The 20032-nt window shown below is 35.8% G+C and overlaps 1 protein-coding gene across 9 annotated transcripts in view; it reads right to left on the minus strand.

Annotated features, from left to right (window-relative positions):
- SOX6 (SRY-box transcription factor 6) overlaps positions 1-20032 on the minus strand; it is a 375192-nt gene that overhangs the window by 252194 nt on the left and 102966 nt on the right. For 5 of the 9 annotated variants that reach the window (XM_074885125.1, XM_074885124.1, XM_074885122.1 and 2 more), the window contains exon 1: positions 15098-15597. The exons of 1 other annotated variant lie outside the window; for it this stretch is intronic. The gene's annotated coding sequence lies outside the window, so the exon portion shown is untranslated. Of the gene's footprint in view, positions 1-15097; positions 15598-20032 lie in introns of those variants that run through there. 3 more of the 9 variants (XM_074885127.1, XM_074885121.1, XM_074885120.1) reach the window with 2 other exon arrangements.

A 20032-nucleotide genomic window follows, 5' to 3' on the forward strand; every position in this document is an offset into this window, starting at 1 on the left:
TTTATTAGTGGTAAGCTCCAGGAAATGTTCCACATAACCCTCATAGTTTTCTGGCTTCAGACTTAAATGCATACACGCACACACTCACACCATCCCTTCTTAAATTTCCTTTGAGGTTTCAGTGTACTGCTATTTTACCCTGAGGAGCTGCTTCTCTCCACAGGCTCTGTGCTACACTGTTTTCTACCATGCATAATAGCCAGTTGCATATACTGAGAAGAATGCATTTTGCTACTACTTTGATGAGACATGGCCATACAGTGAGATGTACAATATTGACCAAGTGGTCTCACTGAAGTTATCACTGATCTAAAAGATAAGATAAGGAGTTCATTACTTATTCTCTGCTCTAACAGAAAGTACCATTTCCAAGGTCCAACAGGTTGCTTGTCACCTCCTTTGAGGCCTATAGATGTACTTGTAATAAGATCAACAAAAAGAGATCTCGGATATCGCTGTATAAAAAGACAACTTGGTCAGGGAAAAGGAACAAAATTCCAGATCCAAATTCTTATATCTCTGGAGAGACAGAAGATAGATCTGTGAACTGAGCCTAACAGCAAAAAGAGAAGAAATCCCATGTGGAGGTGGATTTATACACACACGAACACGTGTGTGTGTGTACATATATAAATGTATATATGTATATATTCATATATTTATTACATATGAGATTCAAGTCCTATAATATGCAAAGAGAATATGTGCTCTATCCTTGTGGCTTTTTTCCCTGTACCCTGTTGTCCAGATGTAAGCTGTGAAACACATCCAAGTTCCTTAGAAAGGGAAGTGTCGAGCCAGGCAGTTCAGGCTGAGCTGTTGCAGTTATCACTCCATTGAAAATTAACAGCAAATCCAAATAACAGAGGCCGTGTTTGATTCTGGATCTTTCTGGGTTTACTTCCTCTAGTTCCCACCCCCACAGTCTCACCTCTCTCCCACCCTTCCCTGCTTACCATAAAGTTACGATGCCCTTTACTATAATAATGAATGGAATTCTCAGATTATTATTTTAGAGACTTAACTGATTCTCAGTGCTTTTTATGTGCTTAGCACTTATACAAAGAGGCTTTTTCATATGTCTTTCAGCAAATATAGAAATAGGCTTGGAGTCAGTATTCATTTTAATAGTTTCAACAGATAGTCACATTTATTTCCAAAGATTTCTTTTTTTCCTAATTGCACTTTTATATCTCTTTGCATGCAGTTGCACTACACACCCATCTATAAACTTGGACCTATCACCAGCGAGTAGAATATCTCCATCCTTAAAGTAATTTTTATAAAAATGTATATGCCTACACAATGCTTACTGTACAAAACTCTAAATACGTATAAGAGTGAGACGGTTGGAACCTTGCTTCCCCTTCTGCATGTTATTTATTTCCAGGTAATCTCCAGTGAGAGCTTTCTAGGGCTGTCACTATGGCCAATTTTATATTGGATATTTTTCTCAATACAGATGTGCAGCTATTTGCCTTTTCTTTACTTCTCTGTAAATGCCATGTGGACAGAAATCATTGAGTTACCAGATCATACATTTATTTTTATGATATATTATGCTGTTTGATGTCATGTTGACATCTAATTGATGTTGGTTTTGCTTTTTTTTGTCTTTGTTTTGTTTCTTGGTTTCAATAAAAAGAGAATTTAAAGAAGGCTGTAGAGTGATGACTTAAGGCAGTGACAGACATGAACATAGTATGCATCTCTTTTATGATGTGCTGCTGAGTAATTGGGTATATTTCTAGCTTTAGATAACATATAGGAGACCTCTGAATTTTTACTGTATAGTGAAGTATTTGTGTAAGCCTAGCCTACAACCTCAAAAGAACTTTTTTCTCTAGCAAGAAGTACATACAGAACATGTTTTCAATAAGGGCTTTACCCATGATTTAAGAGTCAATAAAGAAAGGTTTTCCATAAAGAAATGAGAAAGCAACAATAGAACTAAAATACAACATACTGAAGATTAAATATCTTCCATCAGCACAACAGTGTCTTTGTACAGCAAAGAGCAGAACAGGATGATTAATAGTAAAATGGTATGTATGTCAAAAGAAAAATAAATGCAATTTAGACAAAGTACACACTTATTAACAGAGAACATCATTTACAGTTATTCAGATGGGAGGAAGGCAAGGATGATACTAGCAGAGAATGTATTTCACAATGTGAAGTCACATTCATCTTGGTTCAGGGTTCCTCCCCCCCCCCCCCCCCCCCCTCCCCGGCCCACTACAGCTGCAAAATAAAAATACTGGTGAAATCCTTGCTGGAATAAAATTAATGCCTAAGTGCCCAGTGATTTCAGCAGAATCAGGATTTCACTCAAGGTATTTTAAGGTGCAACTTTACTAGGCAGACCTCCTGGATCACCAGTGGGAATGGGTCCACATTTCTCCCCAGGTTCCTGCAGACACCCTCCAGACACCACCACCTCTAACAGCCCTGACACCAACCAGCTTTTTGAAAGAGGGGCTGAGGCTACAGACCCACTCTCAACTCCTCCTCCTTCTGAATGCCTAGTAACAGGGTCAAAAATGCCTGGGGCTCTTCCAGGCAGCTCTACCAGGCACTGGTTTTTGGGCACACAGAAAGTGGGGAGGGAGGGAAGGAGGGACGGAGGGACGGAGTTGGCACATTGAAAAAAGTGCAGAGACCAGGTTAAGCTTAGACCAGTGAAAGGCAGTCTAACGTGCCTGACAGACTGAATATCTGCCCAGCACCTGCCAGAAAGCTATCATTTGAAACCAGCTGAAAGGCTGCAGAGAAATTATTTCTGCATGGTCATATACTATGAGCAGATTTGGGAAGAACTTCCTCTATATTTGCCAGAAATGTTATAAAAATGACCAGATGTAAGATTCCAAGTTTTGGAATATAACAAATATGTTATCAGATAACAAATATGTTACCAGATTATATCACTCCCTGAAGAACCACAGGGCTCCCCAGAGGTGCCCCAGCAGTGTGCCAGTCCAGCCTGTTTGTGAAAACTGGTTATTCACGTTCCACAAAGAAATACAACTACGACCAAATATATATAAAACAAGGGAAAACACATGACAGAAAGAAAATTACCATTTCAATCTGCATACAAGAAACACTTTATAAGATAGCTCCATAAACACTGCCCACAATGCTCTAATATTCCCTAATAAACCAACACAAAATAAAGATAGATTTATAAGAAAGGCAAGAAAAGTATATTTTAAAAGAAGAAGAGAGTTTGGAGAAGTTGTAAATTAAGAGGAAAAAAAGTTTAAATATAAATGTTTGTTCAATATTAATTCTGGAAATTGCTACCAGTCCTACTATGCATACATAATTACACATAAAATGGGAAAGAGGAACAGAAAGAAAACAAGAGTTACAATTCCACCAATAATTACCTGGAGAAGATGAACATTTTTTGAGTTTCACTCTCCTGACATATGGTATCAGTAGAAACCAGACAGGGAATTAAAGCCTATAATTCACAATATGCATGTTTTTACTGCACATGAGATATAAATCAAAGTAGTAGATCTGAAATATACATCTCAAAACACCCATCCTCAAAGCTCCTTCTTAACTATGTCTCTCAAAATCCCAAGCTGTCCCAAAAATATTTTGATTATGGTCTAATCTACTCTACATGACCTTTGCAGAAATGATTCTTTGCAACTCTGGCAAGTTTCTTTCTCTACCAATTTTGTTAGATGAATGACTCCTTCCATTTGCAAGGAAGTTCTCAGAGTCTTCGCATTATAGGACTATTATTGCCAGAGCTCACTGAGCTCTTGCTGTGTTCACAGATTTAAAAATGAAAGCCAGAAATTATAAACATATACCTCATTCAAGATAGTACACGCAAGCATAGAAGTATACAAATTATTTCAGTAATGTACATTATATCTACAAAAAGAATGACCTTTACTAGCATCAGACAAAAGCCTCAATTCTTAAATCACCAACTCACACAATTTCTCTTTTTCTAAATTCCCTTTGCTTTCTTCACCTGTTAAATACAATTGCTATACAAGCTGGTGATCGATGCTCTTGAAGTCACACAAAAATTTACCCATCCATGGTTTAAACCATATTATCCTGACATAGCATACTATATGGCCATACAGTGGGACACCATAGAGACCTATGCCTTGCTCAAATGACTTGCCATCTTGAGACTCCTACAATTTTTATCTCCAGTCATCATCTTCAGGATTTTACACTTTTTTTAGAACAGATATTTCTACACCTTCTAACTAATCTTCAAGCCTGTGTGCGCTGTGGGACATGGATGCAAACATTTAAACAGAACTGTTCCACTGTAATCCTAAAAGACAGCATGAAAAAAAACCCACCAGAAAGGTAACAAATAAAGAGAACTTAAAACTTAACTGAGCATGCCCACCTCCTAAATCTGTAGGTGGAAAACAACACTTCACCTTTATGGATATGGCCTATTAGTTCTCTCTATTAATGAAAGAATGAGAAGACATGAGGAGGTCAAGGAAATATGTAAGAATGAAAGTGGTAAAAGGAGAGAGAATCCTTCTAACTATATTATGGACCATGTCAATAAATGCCAAGTAACTTCCCCCCTCCCCAAATCCCAGAGAAGAGTATAAATTATTTGCAGTATTATTATCACTCTAGCAAAATTATAATATATTTGGTTCATTAACAATCCATTCCCTGTAATTCTAAGAACTATGAACTAAATTATGACTGTCACACAGAATGGACATCTAAATTACAAACAATACTCTTACTAAAAAGCATGCAGGTTTTTATGAAAGTTTTGAGGAGATGATCTGATTTTAAGACTGTCATACTTTTAAGCAAATATAGATTGACTTAAAGTAAACATTGCAGGAGGGAGCTCATGCTCTAGGCTTCACCAAGCAATCAGCAAGGCATCTGACACGCTACAGAAAACCTGCAAAATCCAGCAAATAAATCATGTAACACCCATTCAGTATCCAACAAAGCACACAGTGGGGAGCTGACACATTATTAACTGACTGTAATTTTCACAAACTGTAACATACTAAGAGCTTTATGACATACGTGTGGTGAAATATATTTTTTTATATTATAAATACATATGTTTTTAAAGCACGTTAATCAAGATACTTCAATTGAATCATTGGGTTGCATTTGTTTTCAAGTTAGTGGCATCAGAAAATGTTGATTATTACAGTAAGCAGATTTGGGCAACATCTCTATTTCATGACTCCGCTCTAACAAAATCACAAGCTTTTCACGATGCGGTAGTAGTATGTAACATGACAAAGTGATCTACCTGAGCAACAGAGAAGATAAACCTTGGGACAGGTTACTGTCCCAAAGTGGTGCTTCCCTTGAATATGAGCTTTTACATCAAATTACATTTTATACAAACTTGCTGAAAAACTGCTCTTTCAATGAAAACAAATCCATGAGGAACAATGCAGGTTCCAAAGAAGCCCTAATGCCGTCCAGAAGGAAAGAACTGAAGATGATATGACACAGACCTCAGCTTTCAACCAAAGCATCTCTCCTTTTGCCTTGGTGAAGATTTATACAATTTTACAGACATAAACCTCACCTGCCTCTTTCAGGAACAGCAAAAAGCAATTCTGCAAATGACAGAACACTGGCTTTTGAAGCCTTACATTGTTCTGCCACACACAGGAATAACTTGAGGTCCCAAAGGTTCGTAGTAGAAAATGGCACTTTGCCAACTCTCATTACTGCCTGCCAACCTGTAGATAATCTTCTTGTACTGTACTTCATCTGATACTTTCACATTTACAACCCTCTGCAATACTCAGCAGTTTCTATTTAAATAAAAGTAGACAAGATTTAAAAAAATAAACCTAAAGTAGAAAATACAGGCTAGATGTGAAAGCTGAGAGCATTTTCCTCTCTATTGTCCATTATTCTTTAATGTATCATTCTCTTTCTGCATGTAGGCCAAAAAAATAAATCCAATGTAAACACAAAAGGCAAATACCTTTTGAAGGCCAGGCAAATATTTGAAAAGCAAAAAAGAGATTCTGCTTTTATCTCTAGATCACCCTACAATTTAATGGTTAGTGGAGAGGGGTTTCTTTTTTCCTTCCTTTCTTGTTTTTCTTTTTCTCTTTCAGGGAATGCAGCAGGGGCAGGTCCACACTTCGTAGCTCATAGAATGGTTATCAACCTATAAACTATAACAATGGGATAACAAAGGTCAGATTACTACAGCATGTTTGTTACAGAGCAGAGAGAAAACTTGGCACTATCAAAAGGCTATAAGGCAACAAACCAATGTATTAAAAATCTTGGTCCAATATTCTTTTTAAACATGAAAATTACATGCCTGACCTTATAATCTGATGTATGTAATTTATAAGCAAAGTACAGATGCTTGTATGAAGCTTAATGGTCTTCATGAGGTTTCTCACAATTAAAGCAACACCACTCCATGGACTAGAGAGAATGACTTGGGCCTTCAGCTATGTCAGTAGCATTAAATATTACCACAATACATGAAAAAAGAGTATCTGCAAGCTAAAATGGTAAAGTTGGTAAACCATTACCAGTGTCCCCACAATCACCTAGTAGAGAGTACCTCTATGACTGCCTCTATGAGTATATGGAACTGATTTCAAAAAGTTGCAAGGTGGGAATAAAGCTCTTGACACTGAAATGGAATACAGGCACCCTTGTTACTAGTCCACAATTCTGAGGTCACACTGAACACAAATGTACAAGTGTTCAGTGGTTCAATAAAATGGGTTGATGATCTCAGGCCAATAGCAAATCTTTACCAGCCACACATGAATCCCAGGAATTCCTCAGGACAGATACTATCTGATCCCTTCATTCAGAGCAGGATCATAACATATTGTTGTAAATATATATAAAAGCTGCATCAAATGCCTCACCTATCTTATGAGTAAATAAACTGAGTTCTTTATGGTGTAACCTTCCATGAAACACAAATTGAAAACAAAAACTTTGTAACTCCATATAATGAGAACTGGTACTTTCATAAATTGTATGCCAAAAAAAATAAAATCTTGTAAGTAAAATAAAGCCATCAATGGTATTATTATGAAAAATATTGGTGCATTAAGGTAAGGATTTTTTTATAGCAACAACTATAGAAAGAAAAAAAGTCATACCCATTTATCGCTTGCTTAGAGTAGCGAGAAAAGAAGAAGGAAAAAAGGGCAGAATACACTGATCAGAAAACAGGGAGAGTTCTGTCTTAGGGCTCCATAATAAAATATGGTTTAAGTCATAGTCTCTGTATACGAGACAGTACTAAGTATGTATACCAAGAGGTCAACCTTTCAGCTTGTTAACTGGTGAGAGTGAAATCTGTTACATCAAAAGGACAGTGGCAATAAGGTAAATGGTGTAATCAATGGCCAGCGTGATTCTCACTCACTTATCCACGCTCTTAGATCATCTTCTTCTCCTATATAGATAAAATTTCTTGAGAACGAAATGAACACTTTTATATTTCTATATTGTATCTTATATTCATCAACAGGAGATGTATGATACAACATGCTATAACAGTTTTTAATACATGATTTTCAACCTGCAAATGTTCTAAACACTAACATAAAATTATTGTGCAACAAAGGATTACAATTCTCTAAACTTTCAACTATATTTCTCTGTGCGATTACGGACTGATAGAGGTTAAGGGCCATCTGCTATAAGGACTTTTTAAAATGTATGAACAAATATGTTTCAGCAAAAAGGTCACTCAAAATATAAACAAAAAGAAGTGACTTTGGGGTTGATCACCTGTCCACTGACTTCAAGGGTGTAACAAAACATTTTATATACGTTCAAGCTGTAAAGTATGTGTACTGTGTTACCTTTTATTTGACAGAAAAGTGATAAACACTTGTTCTAACCAAAGACATTTGATTGGCAAAGTAGGATTAATACTAGAAAACAGAATTAATACTTGTTTAACCTTGTAGGAAAAAATTATAGATAAAACCTATTAAAAATATATTTTCTGGCATTTTAAAAAAAATCTAATTAAGCATCCAAAAGCTATTTTGACTAGTTTCATTTTCAGTTTTCAAAATATAGCATCATGATAAAAGATTATGGTATTCCACAGGAGAGGGCAACAGAAACAACAAGAAAAGGAATTACGTTCCAGACTACCACATAAATTAGGGGACACTAGCACTTCATGGTGAGATTTATCAAGATCATGAGCATGGTAATATCACAGATATTGCCAGGAAACTGATTTTCTTATGCCTTTTCCCTTAAACCCCTGGAAAAAAAAAAAATCAAGTTGGCAAAGAACATTGATATGATGTCTATAATCTCTGAAAGCAATTTTATAAATATCTTAGGTAATAAGTAAATACATACAATGTCCAATTCTCTATCTGCTTAATACTAGAAATCCTGAAAGTGAAAGGTAGAACATCAGGATGGTTACAGGTCCATTGCTGTGCTAGAACTGACACATGCATTTCGTAAATAAAACTGCTAACAATAGCCTGGAAGACTCATAAACATTCTAATCTATCACTGATTTTATCAACTAATTCTCCGTATTTTTGCTGACAGTGTACTCCTCTAAATTGCAGAACATCATGTCTGAAAGTAGAATGATGTATACGTAAGCTAGACAATACATATAAGGAAGTGTGAAGTTTTGTGCCTAATATTAATATGAAAATGATATAGGGTATTACCATGCATACGTACATAAATGGCCATAAATGGACAGATGCATGTGTATGTTCACATACATATTTATGTAAATACATGTACATATTTGCATATGCAGCAATACATATAAAATAATGGACAAAATGGACTTGTATGCATATATGTATGTGTGTGTGCTTATATGTAGATAAAAAGATCTATAACCTGCATATAACTATATGTCATTCAGACAGACACACATATATGTAATATGGAAGGAATTCACTAAGCTAATTGTTACTAATAAGGACTACAATAACTGACATCATGTATCCTATTGCAGGGTCACAGTATGTGCTCACAAATTTTCTAAAACATGGATCACTGCCTAGTCTGGGTCTAAAAATCACTGTACACGTTCACAAAGTGATATATTTTTTAACAACAATAAATATTGTTTTTTCTTTCAATTCCTCACTGTGTGGTTCAGTCTCTCTAGACTTGGATGGTATCAGTCAACCCATCTTGTATGGTTTTAATAATTTATGAAGATGTATTCAGACATACAGGCACATTTTTTTAAACTAAAACAGTTGCTGCACTACTGGAGCTGCAGAAATAAAATCAGAACATTACGACTGATGAATTAAAATTCAACTAAAAATTAGTTGTATTTCACTAGTACAGGTGAAGTAAAGTAAATCATTCTTCCTACATGTGCCTCTATGCTGTTGAAAATGTGCAGGTAATTTCGTTTCTATGACTTCTATTATCATCTACCACCTAAGGCATGTTGATTGTACCCTTAAAGGCTAGTGGCGTGATAGTGCAAAAAACATTCAGAAAAAGGCTCAATAATTTATTTTCTGTCACCAAGCTCCCTTTCTAATTTATTCCCTGAAAACATAGGTTTTAGAGAAATGGGAAAATGACATTTCTCATACAATGCAGAAATTATTATTGATACTAGCATATAAAGTAGTCACTTCTTTTCCTTCTTTGCTTGCTACAAACAGCTAAAAGCAGGTAGCAGAAGACAGAGGACACAGTAACTCTCGACTACATGTCACAGCTGTAGGGTGCAGGAGAGAATAACCCTAATGAAGTCCATACACTAACTTCAGAACTGTATCAGTATAGCTCAAAGCAGAATCTGATCCTCCCCGAAACAAAAAACTGCTATTACCGATTATTGTTTTAGTTAACTTTGACATCAATTCCAAAACTTAGCTCTCTCTTTGAAATAGGAAGTCTAGACAAGTATGCACTGAATGCCTAGATCTGAATCCTGACAAGCAAGGGAGGGTTATTATTCTCTTTCTTATAATATAGCAGCTCCCTTCCTAATAGAAATTTAAAACAAAACAATGTTTTTCTCCTGCGGGGTTTTATTTGGCCTTCACATTAAACAACACTCTAGATTAGCAATCAGGTTTACCAGACAGTTGTCCTGGGGTCACTAGCAGCTACTTTGTTTTCCCTCAAATCTGTACTCTGTAACATGATGATAGCATTAAACGGACTACAACCGATGGGAAAAGTAGAAAGAAGAAAGAATAATCAACAGCATACTAAAAATACTTCTTTCAAAGAAAAAGCAGTCTATTGAAAAATCACAGACAAGAAAGGTTCAGCATAAACACTGGTAAACCATATATATTACCTCAATAAACGCTAAAAGCTTACCCCGGTAAAGCAAGAACAAAGACATTTGTGATTTAGCTCACATTTTTCATGCAAAAATCGGGATGTATGCTTACACATACGGCTTTTTTTAAATCCAAGTTAATAGAGAAGTAGAACAAATGTCTTTAAATTGGAATTAAACAAGCGCGGTCATGATGAAAACTCTGTTTTGAAATAAAATAAACATAAACAGTCACGATTTGCCTACTGCAATTCTCACTAAGTTTTAAATAGATGATCCCCCACTGTAAAATGACAGGAAACTTGCACATGCACATAAACTAGCAGACAAACTGTTATATATTGTTTGCATTATCCATCCCTGTCCAGAGGTAGAAAGGCCAAAAGGATGTCACTGAGTAGTTGTGGCATCTGTGCATTATAGCTGCTGCTGAAGTGCCCAGCTTTGGCCTTCTCCCAGCACAGTGGAATCTGGTTGGTTTGACCTATTTAAGCAGAAGCGCCCTGACAAATCTCCGCTCTGTTCTGAACACTACTGTTTGCCTCCTACACTGAACACCTGCACATCACAGTCTCATCAGTCTGGTTAGTAAAACAGACCCATTTGTGGGACAACAGTCAATCTACTGTCCTTCGGCTCTTACAAACTTGGGTGAATACAGTTAGAGCAAATTTGGTGTGGGTTTTGGTTGTTTGTTTGTTTTTGTGTGGTTTTTTACTACAATTAAAACATTTGGTCCAAAGGCTCTAGAATAATTAATAACTGCACAAATACTGATTTGTACTATCTTTGGAAGAAATACCAACAGATTCTCCTCTAGCAACTATAAAAATACAACCAAAGTCTGTGTAGTAAAGACAGTCAGGGGATTACATTTTACAGTTCTATGGATGTTATGTACTATCATTCACTACTACCACAGAACTGTATTCAGATGGTGAAAAATGACACATGTTTGATTGCTCCAGGATTTAGTAGCTGAAAATAAAGTAATGTGTCTTCAAGAAATACACTGCTTCATGAGTATGTCTTTTTAAAAAAAACTATTGGAATATGTTGGATGTAATAAGGAACACATGTAACTCCTACTTCTGATGAGGAAAAAAAGGAAAGAAAAAAATGTTTTCCTCTAGCAGCACGATTCATTTAACTCTTCAAGCTCTTCTCTCTTTGCAGCTGTTTAAAATGTAATTATTTTCCATAAGACAGTAAAAATGCTAGTCCCAAAGGCCAAATGAAGTCTTACAAGATTTCTCTCAGCATTATCAGACATGGATCAAGTGTTAATGAACACCTATGCACCTAATTGGCATTTTTGAAAAACACGGGACACTTAGCAGCCTGCGCTGAAACCAAAACCCACAAGACACCAGGCCTGTTTTATTCAGGTGTTTAGACAGGGTCGGTTAAAAGTTTTTATCACTTCCAAGATTTTGCAATTTATTTTCTTTTAGAAGGAGAGTTCTAATGTTTCTGTATTCTCCCTTTAAGATCTTGTAGAGATAGACACCTATATACAAAGTCACAAGTTCACCCTGGATTTATCCTTTTTTATTACACAACCTTGTAATTTTACATCCGACCGCTCTAAGCTGCTGATGCTCCATAAGGACTCTGTAAAAGCCAGAGTTGTTCACGAGCACTTTTGGTAATATAACAGCCTGAAGCACAGCTAAGCACCAGCTGCACCATATTTATCTACTTGTTTATGAAAGAGTTTCCCCCTCATTGTGTGGATAACTGACCTTAGCCATAGCTAATAAGACATGAGCTTCCTTGAACTATGCAGCTTTACACTGAATCTTATAAAATACTTCAGTGTTATCCATATAGCCTCACTGAGCTCCTAATGAACTGAAACACATTTTCTCTCCAGTACTGTCATCACAGACAAGGTGTGGTCTAAGGAACAAAAATAACCTGGCCCAACCTTTGCTTTGGCCATCTGCTTCTGTAGACAAGCTTCTTGCTGGCTACCACAGGGTTTTTATAAAGTAGAGAATCAAGCAACGTATAGATATTTATGCTCCACCCTACCCACCATCTCATCTTACTGTCCCAACCATGTAGTGACAAGAATGGCTTGATTGCTGCAGGCTAACTGCTTCAGCAGCCTCCCCTAAGTTGCAGCTGTGTTTCCAGATGTATGTCTAGTTAGTCAGAGACCTTTGGAAATTCATCACTTCTCAACCTTAAGCCTTTAAACAGTCTGGAAGCTACACAGTCTCACTGAAGAAAATGCAACAATTCTACTTAACGTGAAAACCCTGCTCAGTCAAACTAGTTCTACCAAATCGGGTGATGTTCTTATCAATCTATTCCAGACACATCCAACTTGTTCTTTTTTTTTTTCCTCCCCCCCCCTTTTTTTTTTTTTTTTATATACAACTGAAGCTACAACTGCCACAAAAGCAGAGATCATGTCGGCTGTAGAGCCATGCTGAACTGACTTGTAGGGGGACTTTTTTCACAGGCTACACTATGATATTATTGAATTTGAAATGAGCCTTGAATGGGCACAAAAAGACAGTTTCTGCTTGATATCTTTTGTTTCCATTTCTTATTTAAGAGTATTACTTTTATCAGAAATCATTTAAATTTTAATAATTAAATAACAGCTAATTTACACTGGCGTACAGTTGGGTGTTCAAGAAAGTTTCTCTTCAGTTGCAGGTGGTATTTGATGATTTAGGATTCTGCCAATAAGCTAATACTTACAATAAATTTTAAAGTGGTTATTAAAGTCTGTCAGTTGAACCAGTACAGTGCTAGAGCTCAGATGTCAACTACATAGACATACAAAATACAATGAATCTGGAAATACTACTTCAAAATCCAACCAATTTGTCTAATTTGTGGGTTAGTACACACATAAGTAATACAATCACCTTAATGATTCCACATAAGCATACACTGAGTTTCATTTGGGGGTTTTTTCCCTCTACAGCACTACACTGGTTGTTCCTGATGATGTTCCAAGCAGAGCATTCCAAAGAGTCACTCGTGCAGGAAAACAGTTGAGCTAAACTCAAGTTGCCAGCTCTTTTCTAATTTTAAGTTTAGCTTTCCCATTCTGAAGCAAGCATTCTTCTCCAATACTAGTTAAAAGAGCATATCTAATTTAACTTTCATTTTTTCCTTAAACATCTGGATTTCTCTAATCAGTTTCTTACTTTCCTCCACTAATTACGATCTTGTTTTTTCTACATATATCATTTTCTGTGTGATAATTTTTTCATCATTGGTTTTCTTGCTCTTTCTATATTTCCTAGATGCTGTTGTTCAAATTCAGGCAAAGCAGCTTATTTTTGTTGTCCCCTCCATTCTCCTTAAAATACTCAGATCAAATGTGCCACAAGAAGTTATTTGCCTCTCTATCTGAATATTTAGCATAGCTTCCAAAATGCCACCATTTGTTGCCCTGCTAGCTCCATCATCAGCAAATTCTAGGATTTGAATTTACCCTAATGTGATGAGCCACCCTTCAGAAAAATTGGCCACCAGCTGTCTCTCTGCTCAAGTAGGCCGAAGTCACACACAAAACAATTAAACCTGTCAGACAAACGCCACTTCTCTGTTTCACTTTCCTCCCTGCCTCTTCTTCCTTTCTTTCTATTTCTCCTTTGCCCTAGGCCATATCTTAATCCCATTCTCCAGATCAAAAGGTTCCTTCCTTTCTGTATGGCTCATGAAAGGTTACCACATAGAACTAAATTTCTACAGGGGCTCAGCCTTCAGATTTGGGTTACTTTCAGTTTTTACCTTTATTTTCATTCTCGTATCACCACAATCCCTTTCATGTAGTTTTCAGGCTATTTCATAGATACAGGCTAAAATCTGGAGATAGTAAACTTTTCCACCAAGAAAGATACTGTAGTAACATCATATGAATATTGAATTCCATTCAACAAGCAAATCAGGATTTTTTTAAATGCTACTAATTTAAGGAACAGCACACAATTTAGGAAAAGTCATTAAATACTGTATACAGACTTTTGAATTTCTACAGTATTAGACCATTATTTTAAAGATTTTACATGTCTCATAATAAACTGACTACACTGAAAAAATAAATGCTTATCATACCTATTGATTAGTATCAGCAGCACAAATATAACAGACAAATTCAAAAGTTTTTCCAAGACAGAGCCTTGAGTCTTTAGAAAAGTACAAAAATTATAAGAAGATTATATTCAAGTGATCTAATGGTTTGGTTTGCATTTCTCTGTATAAACACAGTGGTGTGTTTACCAAACATCCATTTCCTTCTAACCCCAGATCATAGATTTTTGAAACCCCACAGAAAAAGTTTTTTAATGAACACAAATGTGTTCACAAAATCAAAACAAACTTGAATAAATCATCCACACAGTGTGAAAACTGAAGGCTAATAACTCTGAATGAAAGAGCTCTGCGACATAAAAGTTTCTGTAAACCTCCACAATATGGTTAAGCACAACTAAAGACAGACTTACGTAATATATTAGCTAGCAACTACGAAGGACACTTCAGGTTTTGTAATCAGTTCTCACACTTAACCAGAAACTAGTAAAGAATTGTTACAATATTTCACAGTCACATATATTGTATAGCTTAGAAATATATCTTCTTACCAAAGTTAAAGCACAATTTTAATTTCTTTCATTCATATGAGGAAACTAAGGATCAACAGACATTGTTTCATAAGCTGATAGTTTAAGTAAATCACCAAAGATTCTTTTTAAAACTAAACTCTCTTTACAACGAAAAACAGAAAGAAAATACTTTATTCCTGTGAGAAGATGTCTAGCTTACCTGGTTTTGCCATTCCACACCGACAGCCTGAACAATATTATCAGCTCTTCAGGTACTAATTCTTGCTAACTGGAAGGATATTTTCTCTCTTGCTGGATTAATAATCAACTTTCCTGATAGTTCATTTGTATTTCTCTGCTGGTTAACCCTTTGCAGGTCTCCCATTTTGAACTAAGCAGCCTGCAATGTTCAGTTCATTTTAATACAAAAATAACAAAACATATGACAGTACATACATGACAACAAAACAGCAAGCTAAAGAGAAAGTATAAGAATTAATTATCTTAAAAAACTAAAAGCTTGTAAATACTTAAAAGAAGACTTTCTTTCTCTCAAAACTACTTACTAAACCTAAGAGCCAGTAAACCAATGCATCAACAAACTGAAAGCTGTAAAGTCCAGTGGCTCATAGGGCAGCTCACTCCCATGAAGCTACTGCTCAACCTCTCTTCTTCGGTGTACATGTAAATATGACACATGCCTGCTGAATTCTGAAAATAACATCTTTTATTATTGAATAGTGTGCTGAGAAATTACCACAGTTATCAGTTTGTGCAAGGCCATCCATCTGTGTTGCCAGAAAGCAAGAGCAAGAGTGGCCAGGAGTAAAAATGAGATAAGAGGGGCCCAGAATAGCTAAAAAGGGGAGTTCAAATAAGGTCAGAGCAGTTTAAGAGGGGATACATAACAACTATATGTAGTTTTATTTTTCAAAGGTAATTGGGGCAAATTACATACATTTTATCCATTTCATAAGTATTCAATAAATTTTGGCAATTCTGTTGTGAAATGAGTGAAAAAATTATAAAACAAACCCAGTAAATGGGTTTAGAGATCTCGTAGAGGAGGGTGAAACATTCTGGAAATCCTGACCTAAAGAAACTAGTCTTTGTTTGGGGGATGCAAGATGGACCCTGGAATGTGCTTTGATTGTGGACAGAGGGAAGTGGAAGAAAAAAGTAAACTTGTTGCACGGATGACCAAGGCATAATGCTGCAGAAATGGAGAAATCATAAGAAAGGCTTTTTTTTTTTTTTTTCCTCCTGGAAAACAATAACTAGGGGTTTTGGACGCTTTAGGAAAAATATAAGAGATAACAGTTCTATTCACTTTCTTGGTAAATTGTGCTATATAAATACTGCAGTACTTTTGTTTTTTCCTTAGACAAAGGGACAGTCTCCAAAAGTTATTGCAGAGCACAGAAGAGACTTTGTCTATTTCCCTTTGTGTAAGAGTAGTCCTATAGCAAATCTGTTTTTACACAACTGTAGGTCTCTGCTCTCTGTCTACTGCTCTTTCTTCTGTAGCACCTAATACAGTTTGCTGTAAACTTTCTATAATATGTGCTGTAGAATTTATGATAAAATGCTATAAAGTGTTGAAGCAAATTTATTTCATATTTATAGTTAATTTTATTCTGTGTGTGTTTGAAGGAAAACCTTTTAAGAACACCAATAACGTGAGAAAGCTACAACAACTGAATTTATTGTTAAGTATCACATCAGTGGTACTCCTGGGGGCTCCTCTTCATGGGAAGAAAGCTTAAACAACATTTTCTAACACATTGGATTGCTTCCCAGAGATGTGATGGCCTACAGAGGCAGTGCTGAACAAAGCAGGCTGGAATAGTAAGTCAGTAAACAACCTTTTTCAGAGGATGGTCACAAATAAGTGCAACTTTGTTTAATAAAGGCAAATTATAGTTATCTTTTGTTCTTTAGAAGGTGCATTATCTTTCCCTCCTGTTCCACCTGACTAAACTGGTGGTATCTCTTCTATCACCTGATTGAGTGGTTGGCTGGAAATAATGGGACAAAACAATCCACTATTGTTATAAGAGACAATGACCTTTCATGTCCTTGGAGCTCGCCATGACCTTTCATCTTTCCTATCCTCCAATGGTCTCTCCTAACAACTAAAACTACACCCTGTTAGGCTGAATTCCAGATTGTCATAAAAAGCCCCGTCCTTTCGAAACAAAACCAATTTTTACACCAAGGTGGAGGAGAAACACAGGTCCATTGTTCCCGCACAGATGGAAGTTAGAGTTACTAAGGCAACAGCTCTAATCCCCCTTTTTACCACCTTTTTCACATCATTGGCCTATCAAGTGTGCTACCTTTTAACTCATAAGCTCAAAAGCTGGTAGTCTAACTGACTGCCCTAATTAGCTACGATTTTCACAGTACAGACAACATGATGAGCTAATCGAAATTTGCAAAATAATGACGTACCTCCAGCAAATATTCCTCCTCCTGAGGCCCAGTCTTAGAATAACAATAATGAGACCATTATTAGAGGAGGGCATTAAAATGCTGCACTGCTGCTAAACAGAGAACTTAATTGTTCTGGTCTTGTCCATTGAATCAACAACCTATTGTTGTGGACTTGAAAAATAAAGGACTGGAGAATGGGTGCCATAATGATTGGTCTGTGCTGCCATACCAGCACTCTGTAGAATTGTTTTCCTTTTGAAACTCTTGATGGACTAGTAGTTTTGTTTAAAAGTAATATAAAAGGCAATTGTCTGAATAAAAAGTCCTATTTATTGAAATCTTTAGAAGCAGTTGCATGGATTTGTTCATGACCCCCAAGATAAAAACATAGGGACCATAATAATGCTATTTGTAGAGACCACTGCTTGTAGTGACACTAGATAACACTGTCCTGTCTAGCTACTGCAAAAGGAAGGCAGGCATTTCCCTTTGCAGACAGAAATCATGACAGAAGGTCAAACAGTGGACAGACTCAATTCATCTGTAAAAAGGAAGATGTTTTATTAAAAAACAAAACAAACCTAATATATTTGGTCATCATTTAGAATTCTGGGTTTAAATCAAACTGATAAAGGTATGCCTAAGTCAGTCACAACACAGGACTTCTTTGTTGGTTAGTTGATTAGATATTAAAAATGACAGACCTTATTTTGTCTTCACCTCTTCTGTAGAATTATACCCTAAACTTTGTAGTTGAGAAACTGAATAACATACCTTGAGATGTAGTGACCCAACTGATGTAAATTGTAACTTAGATTTGGATATTCTTTATTTAAAATTGGGACTGGGAGGAAGAGATATCTAAAATCTCTGGAATGTCTTTCAACCTTGGCGTTTTTTAATTTATAAGAAATTAAAATATACAGCTTTTCACAAAAGTTTAAGATAAACATGACCTTGAGAAAAAAAAACTACCATTCTCCCAAATCAAAAATCTTAGTTCTACTACATAAAATCATTTTTGAATAACACTATTCTGGATTCCTGTCCTAAATTTCACTGCAACAGAATAGTTGAAAACATATAAGCAATAACAGATTTACACTTTTGAACAGACATCAAAATCATGTCTTACTGTATTTTTTATATTTACCTCTCTTAATGCACCTTTCTACATAGAAATTGCTCAAAAATAGGCTATGAGTCTGGGTGAATATAAACAATCAGAAACGACAGAATTTGGGCTTGCAAGAGTACCATTGGTACTCTGTTATTTATTTCAGTGGGGAAAAGTTTAGGTTTTAATTTTTTCTTATTCTTATCAACATATTGTAAATTGAAATGAGAAAAAAAAATGTGAAAAGGAAAAAAAAGGGTGATGAAAACTTAAAGTTAAAGGTTAACCCAAAAGGTATTTTCAGCAGTCCTTAGAACTGCTCACATAATGTAAAATTGTCTCGCATGTACTCACAGAACACATTTTCTTTAAACTCAGGATCTTTTCTTTTGTAAATTGAAAAATGCCTAATATAAAGAAGTATTAAATTGTAAATAAGACCTCTTGCTTCATTCAATCCATGCTTTGCTTCATTTATCTTCATCTTGTTAGGCTAAATTAATTAACAATCTCTGTGTTGCACACTTTCTCTTTTCATTACATCAAATAATGGCCTGGATATGGGAGAAAACCCTCACCACAGGGATCCTGAAACACTACCTTGAGGAAGAGTCTCTTACATATGTATTGCTTTAGCAATATTAACTAGCTAGATATTACAACATTCATTAAATGGATTCTTCATCGCTTTAAAATAATTATCCTGATTTTGTGAGAAATAAAAATATTTTTAAAAAATCAGAGGCTTGCAATAAGTCACGTTTACAATTTGTGAGCCACAAGTACTAAGAGAAAGAAATTACTAAATTAATCAATAATTTTACTCAATGCTTTATTTAATATAAAAAACTTGAATACAATTTCTGGCCAACTGAGTAAACAGTCCCAAACACATTAATGTGTCAAATTACTCAAACCAAGTTGCCATACCATTTGTCTGTGAATGTTCTGGATATAATTAATTGGATGTCTGGGACAGTTTCATTGGTAAATCTGGTTATTTTAATACTGTAATGGAGAGCAATGTGCTAAACTATTAGGCAAGTTTTCTTCCTTTAACCTACATTGTGGCATCTAGAGCAAAAGGACAAAACAGTAAAGCCTTTTTTAATCTCACCCTGATCAAACAACCCTCTTTCTCCAATCACAGCTTTGTGCGTGATATCTTTCTGCTAGTGTTTCTTATTTAATTAAAACAGACACTGACAGAAGGACATGGATTAGGACTGTAATGATGCATTTACTTAGATTAATCGGAGGCTCCTTTTGGAGTAATGGCTTAAACAAAGAACAAAAGGAAATTGTTATGAAACAGCCTTTTATCCCAGGCAAAGGTCACATTATAAGGTTTTTAATTTTGTCAGCCTCTGTTATATTGGGCCTTGCTACTGGAACATGAGAAGTGCTCCTCTCCCCCTCTCCCCCGAGCCAAGCCAGTTATTATAATACAGCCATTAAAGCTGCAAATTAAAATGTCTGATTTTAAAACAGGTTGCTTAGCTTTCAAAACCCTCTAATTAGCATGTTGTGCATTGTTGTGAAGGAAAGAAACCTAAAATGCTAATGACCTGCTGCCAGGTGACCACACTGCTGTGCAAAATA

Source organism: Strix uralensis, chromosome 15 (assembly GCF_047716275.1).
Source record: "Strix uralensis isolate ZFMK-TIS-50842 chromosome 15, bStrUra1, whole genome shotgun sequence".
NCBI lineage: Eukaryota > Metazoa > Chordata > Aves > Strigiformes > Strigidae > Strix > Strix uralensis.